We start from the raw sequence: 17,063 nt of genomic DNA, 5'->3' as shown, positions 1-17,063 counted from the left end.
GGGTTCAAGTCAATAGATCTCCTACAGGTTTACTGAATTTTTCCCCCTGCCTGGAGAGGCAAGGGGAGTGATTCATCACCCCTATGGAGAAGGAAGGGATCACCCTTGGATCTTACCTCTGTAGTGCAGGGAAAAGCAATGACAGGCTTCTGCAAGTTTTTTTTTTGTCTTTTTCCGTGTCCGGCAACGGATCGCAACCCTCAGTGTTGCCCCCGTACCGGACCAGGGACCGACAATGGGATTGCAACCCTCGGTGTCGCTCCCGCGCCTCGCTCAGCCAGTGAGCGGGAACCGGTCTGTATGTGGGATCCGAACCCTCGGGCGGGAGCGCCGCCACGCTTCCCAAGCGGCGCACTATCCAGTGCGCCACCGGGCCGGCCCAAGCTTCTGCAAGTTTTATTTCCCCATTTTATTTATGCATCCTTGTCTTGGTATAGAGCCATCATGCAGCACATTGCCATTGAGTCTGTATCCCAACCAAGAGGAAATGGAATTACCTGCACCTATGACCATCCTGCAGCCTATGTGTAGCAATTGCTTTTGTTCAGTGCGTGCACAGAAAATTTAACCCCTTCTACTGAGGCATTTATATCCCCATATCCTCTCCAGAGTCTGTCTCTGATTTTCTAAATTACCACAGGAGGGGATCTGACAGCCATCAAATTGGATGGTTTGAGTCATCGAGGTCTTTGTTATGTTGATAATTAACTTAGTTGTTTTGGGTAGTAATTATCTCCTATATGAATCAACTGGAAAGATTGCCCCAAGCTTACCCTTGTTAAAATCCACCAGATTTGGACACACACAATTTAAGGGACCTTTCTTAAAGTTACCTTTAAAGACTCTCTTGGGGACCCACGCATTTCCCACCAATCTTCAGTTCTTGTTTGTGAGGTCTCTAGTCCCCTGACCCCTGTATAGTGAGTCCACTCTTTTTCAGCAGTTCGTGCAGCAGTCTCAGTAGTGAGCAGCACCTGGTAGGGACCTTCCCAGCTTGGCCAAAGTTTGTCCTCCTCTCGGGTCATGGTCAACACCAGGTCACTGGGATGGAAATGATGGACAGTGAATTTAAGAGACAGGGACTGAGCAAGAAGCTCTTTTAACCTGATGGAAGACAAAGTAGAGGATATGGCCAGTACACAGTTTTTAAGAAATTGATCTTTGGTTTTTCCTGTGTGAAAATGTCACCTCTTCTTCCTTAGGACCCACCCTTAGGTTTATCAAGAGTTCCTGGTGGGAAGTTACCAAAGGGCACCCCTGACCTCCCTAACCCTCGTCTTAAAGCCATGAGAGGTATCACCTCTTCTTCCTGTTCCCATTTGGGACAATCTCTTTCAAAATGACCAGGTTTCCCACATTTATAGCATCCGTTGCTTGCTTGAGGTTTTTCTCTATGAGGGCCCCTTTCATCTCTTGACTGGAATCTATGGCTCTTTCATCCCTGGTGAGGAGGGTTTGATTCCGGATTCTTTCTAACTACTTTTTCTACTGTGGATACTGTGATCTTCGCTTTTTGTTTTTGTTTCTCATCTTCCCTTCTCACAAACACCTTTTGGGCCTCCCTGAGTAGTTCCTCAGTTGGTTTTACATTCCAGCCATCTAATTTCTGTAATTTTTCAGTAATATCAGGCCAGCTTTTAGTTACAAAATTAACTTTCAGGAGACCTTGTCCTATTGGGTCTTCCAGGTCTAACCCAGAGAATTTCCTCATTTGGTCTCTGAGCCTCTGCAAAAAGGCAGAGGGAGTTTCCTCTTTCTCTTGTTGACTATCACAGGCCTTAGAAACATTTTGTGACCTCAGGGTGGATCCTTTAATTCCTTTGATGATTAACTCTCTAAGGTCTTGCATTTGGGTCCTATCTCTGGGATCATTATTTTCCCATTTGGGATCCAAATTTGGGACCTTTTGTTCTGCACACAGGACCCCCTGTCTGGGAGGGTGTTGTCTCTCCCAGATGGACATAGCCGCTCTCCTAATCATTCTTCTTTCTTCCCCTGTAAAGAGGATGCTCATTATAGACATCATTTTGACCCAAGTGTAATAGCTGGGCCCTAAGAGTTGGTTGAGTTGTCCCACTAGACCAAGGGGATCCTCTAATAATGATTTCATTTCCTTTTTATAATTTCTAACTTCGGTACTCATGAAGGGGACATTCATGAATCCAATCTCTCCTTGCCCCATGGGGACTTCCCTAAGGGGAAACATTTTAGAGATTTCCCTAGGAGCAAGGCTACCATTCCCTTCCATTTTCCAAACCATCCTTCTAACCAATCAGTAAATGGATCATTAATGCCTGTATTTTCAAAGGGAGGGGAAAATTCTCAAGATCTTTCTTACATTTTTCTAATTCCCTCCTTAGACTAGGATATGGATCCACAGGGCTGAGGGCTCAGACTCTGCATATGGGTGTGAACATTCGGCCTGCCCAGAGTCCTTTGCCTCCCATTCTGTGAGGCATAAAGAGGAGGAAGACAGGACAAATGATCCCAGGATTCTTTTTTAGGGTCTTTTCCCTCAATTTTAAGAGGAAACGTGGGAGTCTCTCCTGATAGCCAGCATAGAGCATAATCCTTCTCCTCCTGGGAGGATGAGGATTTATCATTAACATAGAGGACAAGGGCCTGACAGACCCAGTCCTCATTTGAGCCAAACTGTGGCCAGAAGACTGAAGGTTTACGAATTGGCTCCTTGGTCCAAATAAAACAACAGTACTTAATCATTTTCTGTTTCTCCTTGTTCCCTGTCTAGGAATTCCCCTCCAAGTCCTTTAACAATCCCCCCAAGGGACTACCTGAGGGAATGTTGGGAAGAATCTTCTTAATTCCTCCTTTCCTTTTTTCCCTAGGCCTAGAATTTTTGTTTCCCATTTTCATTTCAGGTCAGTGTTCCCCGAGACTGACTTTTCCCTGAAGTACTCAACCCCCCTTTACTGGAGGTTTCTTGTACATGTCAGGACCTGCTTCATCTTTCTCCAGCCATGTGCCTTGTGAGAAAATGGAACCACGGGGCCGGCCCGGTGGCGCACTGCTACAGTGCGCCGCTTGGGAGTGCGGTGGCGCTCCCGCCGAGGGGTCGGATCCCACATACAGACCGGCTGCTCACTGGCTGGGGCAAGGGGGGGGGCGGCACCCGGGGGTTGCGATCCGTTGCCAGTCATGAAAAAAGACAAAAAGGAAAAAAAAAAAAAAGAAAGAAAATGGAACCACGGGGCCGGCCCGGTGGCGCACTGCTACAGTGCGCCGCTTGGGAGTGCGGTGGCGCTCCCGCCGAGGGGTCGGATCCCACATACAGACCGGCTGCTCACTGGCTGAGCAAGGTGCGGGCGCGACACCGAGGGTTGCGATCCGTTGCCAGTCATGAAAAAAGACAAAAAGGAAAAAAAAAAAAAAAAGAAAGAAAATGGAACCACGGATCATGACCACGCACTTCTTTCATATCTAGTATACATCTCAGCCACACACTAGACCTCCGAAAATGCCCAACCACCAAGGCAGTATTTAAAGTCCAATTTTCCTACCTTGGCTCATGCACGAGGTTGCCTGGTTGCTGTGGTGCCTATTTTCTTTTCCCCCAGTGTCGCTTCTGCCATCCTCAGAATAACAGTCTCAGGTATATCTGCAGTCCTGCATGAAGCTGGGCACCAGGACAGAGCAGGCCACCCGAAATCGGGTGGGATGCATCTCTCCCTCTATCGAGGTCCCAGTCCCACAGTCACAGAGATCCCAGATGAGCCCCCAAATTGTGAGAAATGCCCTCACCTGTCTAAGGCCAAAGGATGGACACAGAGACATGACGTACAGTGAAGCGAGACTTTAATTACAGCCTTGCAAGGTTCAGGTGTCTGATGGGCAGGCACATGGAAAAGGGCTGTAGCAAGCAATTTATTCCCTAGTGCGCAAGTCCCTGCCCCTGCCTCCTCATTGGCTGAGAGTACTATGGGATTCACAATCTTCCCAGATGACATCTAAGATTACCCCGATTTACTACCCCCTTGTAAAAAATATCTTTGTCTGAGGGCTCAGGACAATCCCATGAAAAAGGTCCACTGAAACCCTGTGAAAGGAGAAACACTAGGGAAAGAAGAGAACAATAAAGGGCTGGTAACTCGTTACCATCTCAAGGAGAACTTTATCTATTCAGTGACCCCCAGGAATGGTCTGGACCAGTCAGACAAGTTTTGGGCTGGGCCTGAATTATTTCTGAAAATGAATCACTTAGATTATTTTCTTACACTCTACTTGTGTGTGTGAAACCGACAGCCACAGATTTAATTTGATTTCATGTTTTAAGATTAGAAATATGTATTTTATTCAGTTTCATAGTTACCCTATAGACATTAGGGAAGTTAAGCATATAGACTCTAGATAATAAGAGTGGGAACTTGTAACAGGGAATAGATTATGAAAAGTTGCTTAAAGAATGTTCTGCTTATCTTTTTAAAAAAGGTAGCCAGTTAAGCATAAAATAATAATAATTTAAACAGTAGTCTATCTCTGCTCTGCCATTAACAAGCTGGGTAACCTTTTCCTCTCCCCCACTCCACAAAGGGGTTCTCAAGAGGAGGATAGCAGTGTTGAGAAGCAGCTTGCTCCTCTCCTTCCCCTTTTTATTCATCTGTAAGATGAAGAAACATTCAAATTCCATGATTTTGTAAATTTTGTGAAAGAAACATGGAGTCTAACAAAACAGGAAGGGAAATTTGCTGCGTAGCTGGGCCCTGGCCAAATAACTGTGTGCATGGTGCTGGTGGCCTCCTCAAAGAAAACTAAGCCAGCAGTGCCACCTTGTGGCCTGTTGGGAAGTGTAAAAGGCATAGACACTACTAGGGCAGCCTGCAGACAAGAAACACATCTAAACACAGTGGTGGATCAGGGAAGTACACACCACAACACCACAACCTGAAGTAGTTTTGTATGTTTGTTTGTTTGTTTTTGGCAGCTGGCCAGTACCGGGACCAAACCCTGCACAAACTGAGTTAACTGTGAAGTAGTTTTGAAAACAAAACAAAACCCACTCTGTTCAAGCCTCTAGACCTGCATTGTGCAATACAGTAGTCACTAGCCATACGTTCCTATTTGAATTTAAATGAATTCAAGTTAAATAAAATTAAATATTCAGTTCCTCAGTCACGCTGGCTACATCTCAAGTGCTCAATAGCCACTCGAGGCTAGTGGCTACCATACTTGACAGCGCAGATACAGAACATTTCTATTGTTGCAGAAAGTTCTATTGGACAGCCCCACTCTAGCTCTATCAATTTACAGGGAATAGCAAAGACAGGGGGACATGTTCAACCACATCATGAGGATGTAATAAGCAATATTCAGACTATGGGAAACTCTTATGGACAAACTATCCAATTTCTTCAACAACAAATTGCAGGAAAAAAAATGAGATGGAGGTTAAACTTATAGACTAACAACAGACTTAAGAAACATATCAGCCAAATGCAATGTAGGGGCTTATTTGGATCTCAATTCAAACAAACTATAAAAAATGTTTAAGACAACTGGGGAAATGTGTATACTGACTAAATACTTGATATGAAGTAGTTAGAGTTATGGTAGGTGTTAATGATATTGTCATTATGTTCTTTTATAAGAGTCCTTAACTCTTAGAGATACACATGGTAACATGTACAGATGAAATGACATGATGTCTGGGATTTGCTTCAAAGTATTGTGGGAGTGGGGACGTGGGCGAAGGGATAGAGGAAATAAGATTGTCCATCACTTGATGGGTTTTGAAACTGAGTGATGAGTACAAGAGCATTTATTTTACTGTTTTCTCTATGCGGGTATATGTTGAAATTTTCCATAATAAGAAGTTGAAGCATTTTGTAATAGAAATGTCTGCATAAATATGTCCGGCTGCTTTTCCTGCCTCACCGCATTTCCCGTACGACTAAATCCAGGGAACCCGTGGGGGAGAGAACAGGTGACAGCTCAGGAATGTTCCAGGGCAGCACGCCCATACCAGGTGGACTTGTGGCCACTTGGCCAACTGAAAAGAAAAGCAGGGAAAGAAAAGGGAAGCCAAGAAGTTGACAGGAGGGAAGAGAAGAGAGGAGAGCTTGTGGAAAGGGAATTCTGCATACATAATTGGGAGAGGAGAGGCCAGCGGAGCGGAGGGACAAGGGAGAGCAGGCGGGCTCTGGGCTGGGAAGAGCTACTGTTTCCAGGTGGCCCAGTCTCTCCCCTCACCCTCAGGGTGACCTCACACCACAGAGCCCAGTCCTTGGCAACAGAGCCGGGAAAGGTCTCTTCCAGCTTTGTACAGTTCCAGGCCGCTCGCATCCCAGGCACCCTCCTTTGGGCCTGCTCTGGTTTGCCTCTGTCCCTCATAATGGAGCCTGTGTTCCTTGGCACGGCCTTCAAGGCCCTCAGAAGCTGCCTCTCTCTCCTCCCCCGCCCTCAGCTGTACTTTCCACCTGTTTGGCTGCCACGTCATGCCTCTGGGCCTTTGCACAGGCCTGAAATGCTCTCTCCCTAGCTTCTTTGTCCAGAAGACTCCCTTTGCTTCTTGAAAACTCAGACTGTATGTCCACTGTGTGCCCACAGACACTTTGGGAGCACCACCCAGATAACCTGGATCTTCCTAACAACGCCCGCCTGCCCAGCCCCTAACTGCTCCAGGTGCTACAGCTGAGGGTTCGCACCTGCCACCTTCTACAGAGGTTTGCCCTCAGGCTATTGGAGCCACTCAGCCCTGAGGTTCCTCAGAGTTAGGCACCTTCCACGATCGTTGGTGTAGAGGCATAAAAGCTCCTTTCCCTGGCCTCTGCACGGAACAGATTCCGAGGTACAATGTCTGCTCCAGAGCTCCCGTGGGATCGGGCTGAGGCTAGACTTCTGAAACCACGTCCTTCCCTGGTTGCTTCTCCTCTCCTCCCTGCTGTCCTCACTCCTGCTGAGAGTCCTCCCTGAATAAGTCACTTGTGTGGGAACCTGTGTTCCAGGCTCTACTTTAAGGGAGCTTACCTGAGACAGAAGCCTTCCCCACCTCTACAGGCATAGTCAGTTGTGCCCCCATGGGAGCACACACGTGTGCAGTCTGTTCCTCTCTTGATGATCAGACTCAGAACACAGTGTAGCGATTATGAGTTTATTTCTCCCTGAGACAGAGACCAAATCTCATAAATGTTTCTTTCCTCCATCCAACCTGAAAAGGTTGAAGCCCAAAAGGCCCTGGCTTCAAATACCCACTGAAGGGGATTTGCAAGTGCTAGAGCTACTAAGCTACAAAGGAAGCCTTTTGGCACCTTGATCTGAGCTGTGTAGCAAAAAAATGCAAAACACCTAGTTCTTGTGGGTTGTCGTACCCAAGCTAAGCCACTAGAATTCAGCTTGGGGACTTTCCTGACTGATTGCTGCCTGCATGTTAAAGTAATCACCAGGCAGTTTCAGAAGAGGGGGTTGCATCTCTCAGCAAGTTGGGGAGAATCATGTCTTGGATGATTCTGAGACCATGTCTCACAGGGAATTCATTAGGATTATGACTATGGAGATGCTGCTCCCGGGGTGGGGGATGCTTCAGAGCCCAAAACCTAGGGCCAGGAAGGTACTTACTAACCAAGTTGTCAAGACAAAGGAGGAAGGCAGAAGGGGACTAGGTATCAAAGAGTCAGGCCCGGGTTCAGCAGGCCCCACAGGAGGTCCTGAGCTAGTCCTAAGAATGTAATTGGAATGTTGTCTATGTTTCACTTGTGCATAATAAAAACACAACTTTTATTGAGTCTCCTTTAAAATCCATTCAGTGGACATTACCTGGATGTGATCATTAATTTTATGAGTCAACTCGACTGGGCCATGGAGTGCCCAGATATTTGGCCAGACATTATCCTGGGTGTGTCTGTGAGACTGTTTTTGGATGAGATTAACATTTAAATTGATGGAATGAGTAAAGCAGACTGCCCTCCCTAATGTGACTGGACCTCATTGAATCAGTTGAAGACCTGAATAGAATAAAGACTGACATCCCCAAATAAGAGGGAATTCCTTCCATCTGTCTTTGAGCTGGGACATGTTTTTTTTCCTGTCTTCCGACTCAAACTGAGACACTGGCTCTTCCTGGGTCTCCAGCCTACTTCCATTTGGACTGGAACTACACCATTGGCTCTCCTGGGTCTCAGACCTTTGGACTTGGCCTGGAACTACATCATCAGCTCTCCTGGGTCTCTAGCTTTCTGATTCACCCTGCAGATCTTGGGACTGGTCAGCCTTCATAATCATGTTTGCCAATTCAAATATATGAGGATACTTCAAAAAGTTGGTGAACAATGGAATTAAAAGATAATACAAACCTTTCCATGAACTTTTTGAAGAGCCCTTGTGTGTATGTATACACACACACACACACACACACACACACACACAAGCATACATACATACATCCTATTGGCTCTACTTCTCTGGAGAACCCTGGTTAATACACTGGATAAATAAACCCCATTCCTGGATAAATAGTGCAGTGGGCCCCATGACTTTTCAGCTCAGTCTTAGGTAATAGACAATCTTATAGTCACTCAAAGTCACAAATACAGCCTCTCCCATAATTAGAATATCCAGTCCAAGGGCCAGCCCGTGGCTCACTTGGGAGAGTGCGGTGCTAACACCAAGGCCACAGGTTCAGATCTCTATATAGGGATGGCCAGTTAGCTCACTTGGGAGAGCGTGGTGCTGACAACACCAAGTCAAGGGTTAAGGTCCCCTTACCGGTCATCTTTAAAAAAAATAAAAGAAAAGAATATCCAGTCCAAGAGATTCTTCATAACTTCTCCCCTCCCTGGCTCAGGTCTGCTTTGCGTTGGAATCCTCCAGCAGGAAGTGGACGTGGCTGGCTTCCTGTCTATTTCTCAGCCTTGTACTTCCCCTTCCCTTCCCCCTCCCCGCTAGCTCTTGAGGGGGAGGGGTGAGTGGTAAGGCAATGCACAAGGCCTCTCTTGATCTTGTTCTCTCTCTGAGCCTGGTGGGTGTCTAAAGCTGATTCTGTATCTCCTGGGAGTTTTCATGGGCTCTTCAAAGATTCTCACCACCGGGGTCCTCTTCCAAGGTCTTAGGTACACAGCATGGGTGTCTCCTCCCTCAGCCCTGGATATTGGGCAATACCCTCCAGCTTCTTTATGCTGAAATCTCCCCCTTGCCACCTAAAGTCCTCTTAAGCAGCCTCTAAGACAACCCCAAGGAGGCTGTTTCCTGCAGGGGGCCAAGGGCACACTCAGCTTTCCTCCCAGCACGCTCTGCAAGGGCGTATGGCTTGCAGTGTGACAACACTCCTGTTGTGGCCACCGTGGCAGTGAGCCAGCTGTCATCAGCCCTTTAGAAGTCCCGGGTGGGAGCAGACCCCAGCCCGCTTTAGCTCTCTCTGGTGTGGTCTGGCATGGTCCCCCATGGCTCTGAACAGTAGCCCCGCCCTCAGCTGCATGAGCATCTCTCGCTCTGGCCCTGGGCTTCTTTATGGCTGGTTGGGAGCTGGAGGAACCCACTGCGGCATCCTAACTCATGTGCAGACACCCTGAAGGCAACCCTTGACCGACTGAGGCTGGGAGCCATGTATAGAGACTGTCCTCTTCCATCCCTTGGGCAGACAATTCTGAGACACGTTCCTGTGGCTCCTCAGAAAGTTCATGGTGATATCAAGCCCCAGTTACCTACAATAATGCTGAACTTGGATCGGCTTTCCCTCCTTCCCTGTTTCATTCTCCCTTGTCCCTCACTCTTGTTACTTGGGATCATTCCGTCAAAAAAACTACCTGCAAGGAAGCCATTTTCTCAGGCTCTGCTTTGGGGGACAAGGGGCAGGGGTGGAGAGGGAGGCTCTGAAGGATCTCTCATTAGACTTTGGTTTAAAAGGTAACACTCCCCACATACATCCTTCCGTGTATAACCTTTCATTTTTAGGGTTTGGGTGGGGTCTCAGACATAGCAACTACTACCCCTTCTCCCCAAATCTCTTCATCTATTTTTCCCTTCCCACTCTCTGACCTTTCCTATCTTTGATCTGGCTGAGACCCTCCAGAGTCGCTGAACAGGCTGGGCACCACTTCTTTTGGAAATCTGTATATGGTGATTTGGCACCTGAGTCTGAAATTTTACATTTATTGTAGCTTGGTGTCTCTGTGGAAGCTTCCATTTTCATATCTTATGAGCTGATCACTCAACCCAGAGTTCCTCTTCCGGAAACCGTTGCGTGTCTGTAACATGGTTTCCAGCTCTTCTGCCGTACTGGTTGCCCCCCTCTGGGTCTGTTCTGAGCTGGGTTACTAACATCAGTTTTAAAATATAGCCACTCCCTCTGTACTGCTGGTGATACCAGTGAGATGGACCCATGAAAGACTGACTGGCAAATTATAGATGATTACCTCTGCCTGAATACTATGTGGCTTATAAATGCAGCCCAATCTGTTTGTTTTAGCAGCCATGTCATTGGGCCATCTGGCCACTTAGTAGTTCCCGCTCCTTATTTCCTAATGCCTGCTGGACATCTCCACTGGGATGTCTTCAGGTTCCTCAGACTAACAAGCCCACAATGGCTCATTATGTCCTCCCACGGAGCTCTGCCTCATGTATTTGCAGTCTCAGTGGATGGAGTCATCCAAACAGTGTCACAGGCTAGCCACCTGAGGATGGAGACTTTCTTAAGGACTCTGGCTCCTCCTCCCTACCCATCCAATCCCACCTCTCCCCAGATCCCCTGCATTCTACGGCTCAAACATCTCTCCATCCCCACTGCCTCAGTGCATGTCCCATCGCCTCTGACCTCCTGCCTTTAGTTTTCTTTCTCCAAGTCAACTCAGATCTTGTCACTTTTTGGTTTAGAAACTTTTGTGGCTTTTCTATTGGCCGTAAGATCAGCCAGCTTTCCATTCATGAGTGAGAGCTACAAGTAGACCTAACACCCTTCCACAGCCTCAGCCTGTGCACATATATAAGGCCCATGACCTTTCTTGAAGGTCAATGTCCTGGGTCCAGTGGGACTATGGTTTTTTGTTTTTTTTTTTTTGTCTTTTTTCTTGTCCGGCAACGGACTGCAACCCTAAGTGTCGCGCCCGTACCGGACCGGGACCGGCAACGGGATCACAACCCTCAGCGCTGCGCCCGCCCCTCGCTCAGCCAGTGAGCGGGAACCGATCTGCATGTGGGATCCGAACCCTTGGTGGGAGCGCCGCCGCGCTTCCCAAGCGGCGCACTGTAGCAGTGCGCCACCGGGCCGGCCCAGTGGGACTATGGTTTGAAGCTCTCTGTCCCTCTTCACTTCCACCACCAAGTCCCTGAGTTCCATTCTCTGACAGTAACCTGGTGACTGTGCTTTTCTAGTCTGCAGTCATTACTTTCTGCTGTCATCATTTTATTCCTGGATTGAGTCAGGTTTCTCATTGATGGCTGCCTGCTATCAATGTTCAAAGTCTCAAGGATCATGCTGTCTGCATTCAAATAACAGTCACCTGAGTATGTGCTCCCCAGTGCCCTGGGGAGCATCGAGTGGCCAAGGTTCATTAGGAAGCTACAGAAGTGGCCTGCATACTCCACTCTTAGTACCCTGGCTTTGAGGCAGGAACACTGTGATCTCCACCCATGCCTCTTAGTTATTGATGTCGTCCTGAGAGACTCAACTGTGGCATGTTCAAAGTACCTGCCTGGGTCCATGGATACCCTGAGGACAGGTCTGCCTGTTCTTGGAATGGCTGAAGGGCTGGGTGGGTGGGTGGGGGGAGGTGGGGTAGGCTTGGGACTCCACCACTGGAGCATGAGCAAAGAGCTGACCTAATCCACAGGGTGCAAGACATCCAGATTGTGGGTGAACAGTTCTTAACTCAGGACCTATGTACCCCTAGTTATGGATCCTCAGAAATTATTGGTAAAATTTGATGCCGTGTATTGGCACTTCTGGGGAGAAGATTTACAATTCTCATCACATTCTCAAAGGAGTTTGTGACACCAATGAGGCTCAGAAAAGGAGAACAAAGAGGCCCTACAGAACCATTATTTTGTTAGAATATGTTTCTTCCTGATTATAAAAGCAATCCAAGTTCATTGGAAAATTGTAAAATAAAACGAGTACAAAGACGACCAAAAAATCAGCCATGATTCCACCATCCAGAAATAACCATGTTAACATTTTGGTATGTATCCCTCCAATTCTTTTCTGTGCAAACATAAACCCATGTTATCCCTCTAAACCTGGGAAAGAGACTCCTTTGTGATTTGCTTCCTACTTCAGATATCATGGACATTTTTGCAGGTCATTAAATATCCTTTTATAACTTTGATGACTTAAATGACTTTACAGTATTCAATCATTTGAGTGCCTTATTTATTTTGCATTGCTTTCTGTTTTTTTGTTTTGTTTTGTTTTGTTTTTGGAGGTTTGCCAGTATGGGGATCTGAACCCTTGACCTTGTGTGGTTTTGTTAGTTTGTTTTTGTTTTTTCTATTATAAATAATGTCGGGATAGCTGGCCGGTTAGCTCAGTTGGTTGGAGCATGGCGCTGATAACACCAAGGACCAGGGTTGATCCCTCTACTGGCCAGCTGCCAAATAAATAAAATTGGGATAAATATCCTCTTACATATACTTCTTAATATTTCTTTGTTTTCTTTTAATACAATTCTAGAAGTGGAGCTTTTGAATGAAACGGTATAAACACTTCTATTTAAAGACTGTGAGGCAACCCCGCCTCGCTCCGCCCGCCTCCTGGTGGCCAGCCAGGTGCCCTCCAGGCACCCGGCTCCGAGGCCTGGGACAGGGCCTCATGGTCTCCCTGCTGCCCACCTCACGGCCTGGCACAGACCCCAGCGGTTCACGGGGACCACCTTGCCAGGGGCCACATCCTTGACAAACAGCTGCTGCCTCACCAGGGACGTGAGCGCCTCCTGCTGCCCCATGTCCACACGGGCATCGCGCTCTCCCGCGGGGTCGCAATCTCCTCCGTGCGCTGCGGGGAACGCGGGGGCGCCGGCTGTTACCCGGGAGCCGCGGGGGTGGACCGGACGGACGACCGCGGGAACGTGGGGTCAGACTTCAGCGGGAGGCACAGCAAACAGGGGCTTATCTCCCACTGGGCGGGCCGGGGGCCAGACGCCTTATCTTCTGGAGGCGCCAATCCGTGCCGGACACGCAGACAGACAGACGGCTGCTGGGCCTGCTGCGGGGCCGGGGGACCTCGACCGGGTCGGGAGCACTCTGGCGTCAGGGAGGCTGGGGACTGTCCTGCCGCCGCCGGCCGGGGGAGGCGCCTGCTCGGCCCTGCTCACCAGTTTGCTTTCTTGTATTAAACTTGAGGTTCTGGCCAAAAAATAAAAAATAAAGGTTGTGAGGGGCTGGCCAATTAGCTCGGTTGGTTAGAGCGTGGTGTTGATAACCCCAAGATCAAGGTTTGGATCCCCGCACCGGCCAACCACCAAAAAAAAAAAATTTTTTTTTATATTGACAATTATTCTCCATAAAGGTTGATTGCAATTTATTCTTCCGTTAGCAGCTTATGAGAATACTTATTCTTTGCATCCCCTTGTGATCAACAGTCACTGGTTGTTATCTTTTTTGGGAGGCGGGAGGGGAATATTTGCAATGTGATTGGTGAAATATCACAGCTCAGGTTTTACTGGAGCCTGATGTGGAAGCTGGTGAGTCTTCCAACTGTGGATTACACAGCTAACATTGCCTGAGAATTGTCCCCAGAGTTTTGGCAACCCTCTGATAGGTGCTATTGAATAGAAGATAACTCTGCTTTTCTTTGCCTGTTAAGTAGACCTGAAGACATTGCAACAGCTTGATTTCCAGGCAGTGATTAGAGTCCATGAGATTGAGTGGCAGCAAATAAATATTTGGTGGCTCTTCAAAAAGATTCCCTCCCCTCACCCCCAGCTTAAGTCAAAATTTCTATGTCCTGGGAAAGTTTTAAGAATTGTGGTTGGGGTTGGCCAGTTAGCTCACTTGGAAGAGTGTGGTGCTGGTAAAAACCAAGGTCATGGGTTTGGATCCCCATACTAGCTAGCCCCCCCCCCCAAAAAAAAGAAAATGTGGTTCATCCCAGAAACCCCCTGGCATGCCCTAATTTTCTGGATAATTCGAGAAAAAATTAGCAAAACCATTCATAATTAACAAATATCTGCATAAAGGCATGTCTTATTTTACATAATGGACATGTTGGGGATTCCAGAATATTGTGTGTAATTGAAATCCTATTTCTGACTTATCTAGGATTGCCCTCAAAAGAAAGCCCAGGGTGATTCTTTTTGTAAAGTAATAACCTGTGTTGCAAATCCACATTTTTTCCTAGCTGGAGTGCTGGGAATCACTAAGTTAATTTGTCCACCTGACATTGCTCCCTCACACAAAGTGCCTAACATTGTACAAGGAGCTGTGGGAGGGATTTTGCTTTTTGTTTTGGGTCCCAATCCCGTCCCTTGGGGCTTTACTGAGGAGTGCGGCAGAGTCTGTGACAGCTGTGCCTCTACAATGCTGGCGGGGGGAACAGGCGATAACGGGTAGCGCAGGCTGTGTCTACTACTCTCCCTCCTTCCTGTTGGGGACACTGCTGCTGTCACAACTGTTCCCACTGTCTCCTCAGCTGAGGAAAAGCAGATACATGTGGGCAATGACCCCAGAGGTCACCAGCTCAGACAGCGGTGCCTTCAAACTGGTCAGTGATGTTAACCAGCAGTTTTTGTTTAAGCAGAAAATTGTCCCTAAAAGGAAATTCCTTCCCCCGCTGGTTTACAGTAAGGCTAACAGTTTCAGCTGACGGAGACAGCATGGCATGGAGATGAACAACCCAGTTATGAACCAACACAGAACATTCCTTAAATCCTTACATCAACTTTGCTTTTCAATATTTCAATGTCATGCAACAAAATCCAAGTTCATGATACTATTCAATGGAAAGAAGCAAATGAGCAGGCAGGAGTCAGATACAAATGGAGGGTATCCACAAAATGTTATTTTGAAGCTTGTGGTTTGGAGCTTGGAATACTTTTTCCCCGGAGCAAAACAGAACAATGTTTACATGGGTGTTAGATTCCTAGGCTAGACCTCAAAATTCTATATATCTCATAACAGGGCTAAATACCCATCTCTTACAATGACAAGTTAGCAGGGGAAAAAATGTCATATTGCAATAATATTTTTTAAAAACAAACAAAAAACTTTTTCAGAACAGAAAATGACAGGTTTTATTTATCTGAAACACTACTGCTTAAAAAAACCAGACTTAATAGAAGGGCAGGAAGAAGGCATTAACTTTTGGGGACATTTTGATAGGTACTTCTGGGAATTCTCGAAGTTTAGGGCTTGAAGTCACTGGTTCTTTTCGTCTAATTTTACTTCACAATTTATGGCCTTTCTGTTTTTAATACAACCACAGCACTAAAACCACGCTGGTTTAACCCCAGCCATGATTGGGGGTAGGGTTTTTGCTCATACATGGAATTAAAAGAGAGAGAGAGATTTTACTGAAGTAGCTAAGTACTGGTTGGAAAGAAGCTCTAGGAGATAAAGGTAAGAGGTGAAAGAGGACACAAGCGGACTAAGTTTGTCTAAGGTGGAATTACTGCGCCCCTCACGGTGAAAGACGGCAGTGAGGAGAAAGCGTGGCAATGGTAAGGGAGGCTTGGGCCTGCTAGTACTCCAGGCCTGCAGAACAGCACTGTCAGTGCCTGAGAGTTTGGGTGCTGCACCTTGAATGTCAGGAAAGGAACGGAAGGCACCATACATATCCAGCCATTCACATTCAACACCTACTTTAATACTGGGTGTTTGAAACTCTCCAAAGATGGCCACCCCACAATGGACTGATGTTCATGTCCTTGGATCCTGGCTGACCCTGGGACTTGCTTTTTGGCTGATAGAATGCCTTGGAATGACACTGCATGACTTCCAAGGCTAGGTCTAAGAAGTCTTGTAGTTACCACCTAGGTCTCCTGGAACATGGGCTCTAGGGGAAGCCAGCCACCATGCTGGCTTAGGGAAGCCCAACTACTCTGAGACTGCTACACAGTAAGGAAGCTACAGCTAATTTTCCAGCCACTCCATCCCAGGGGCCAGACATGTGAGGGAAGAAGATTCAGGTAAGTCCAGCCTTATCCACCATCTGACTATAACCAAATTTAGAAGCTCAAGGAAGACCATGTAGCCAAGCCTGTTATCATCCCCAAGAACTGTGAATAAGAATAAATAAATTGTTATTTTAAGCCACTAAGTTTTGGGGAGGCTTTTATACAGTAATAGATAATGGGAGCCCAGATTAAGCCCCAAACTTGCTTTCCTGTAAAGCAGACCCACTGTAGTGGATTGAATTATGTCCCCCCAAAGCTCATTGAAGCATGAATTGTGTCCCCCAAGTACTATGTATTAGAAACTTAGTCCCCACTGTGACTGTTAAGAGAGTGGGAAATCCTATTATGGTAATTGAAAGGAGTCTTGAAGAGATGATTGGATTGTAGAACCATGCAGTAGTGAATGGATTAAAAATGGTGGTCAGGGGTGTGGTTCTGAGGGTCTTAAAAGAAGAGGAGAGTCTCTTTTATTCCCTCTCTTCTCTCTGCTTCCACCATCTTGCAGTGTGAGGCCCTGAGTCACTGTCACCACCATCAGATGGACTTTGGACTTCCGAGCCTCGGAAACTAAGCAATAAATTTCATTTTCTTTATAAGTCACCCAGTTTCAAGTATTTTGTTATAAGCAACAAAAACGGACTGATACAGAAAATTGGTACCAGAGAAGTGGGGTGTTGCTTATAACAAATACTTGAAAATGTGGAAGCAGCTTTGGAACTGGGTGTTAGGCAAATGTTGGAGGAGTTTGGAGGACTCAGAAGAAGACAAAGAGACCAGGGAAAGTTTGGAACATTTTAGAGACTGGTTAAATGGTTGTGACCAGAATGCTGATAGAAATATGGGCAGTAAAGACCATGCAGATGATGAAGTCTCAGACAGAAATGAGGAACTTATCAGGAATTGGGCAAAAGATCACCCTTGCTACACTATAGCAAGGAACTTGGCTGCATTGTGTCCATGCCCTTGGACTTTGAGGAAGGTGGGTCTTAAGAGTTGTGAATCAGAGCATTT

The 17,063-nt window shown here is 46.9% G+C and overlaps 1 pseudogene; it reads left to right on the top strand.

Moving 5' to 3' along the window:
• LOC103600853 overlaps positions 1–13,274 on the top strand; it is a 77,595-nt pseudogene extending 64,321 nt beyond the window's left edge.
• The last annotated feature ends 3,789 nt before the right edge of the window (positions 13,275–17,063 follow it).

This window comes from Galeopterus variegatus, unplaced genomic scaffold (assembly GCF_000696425.1).
Source record: "Galeopterus variegatus unplaced genomic scaffold, G_variegatus-3.0.2 Scaffold105, whole genome shotgun sequence".
In the NCBI taxonomy this organism is placed as follows: domain Eukaryota; kingdom Metazoa; phylum Chordata; class Mammalia; order Dermoptera; family Cynocephalidae; genus Galeopterus; species Galeopterus variegatus.
This window is presented reverse-complemented; position numbering and strand designations above follow the sequence as displayed.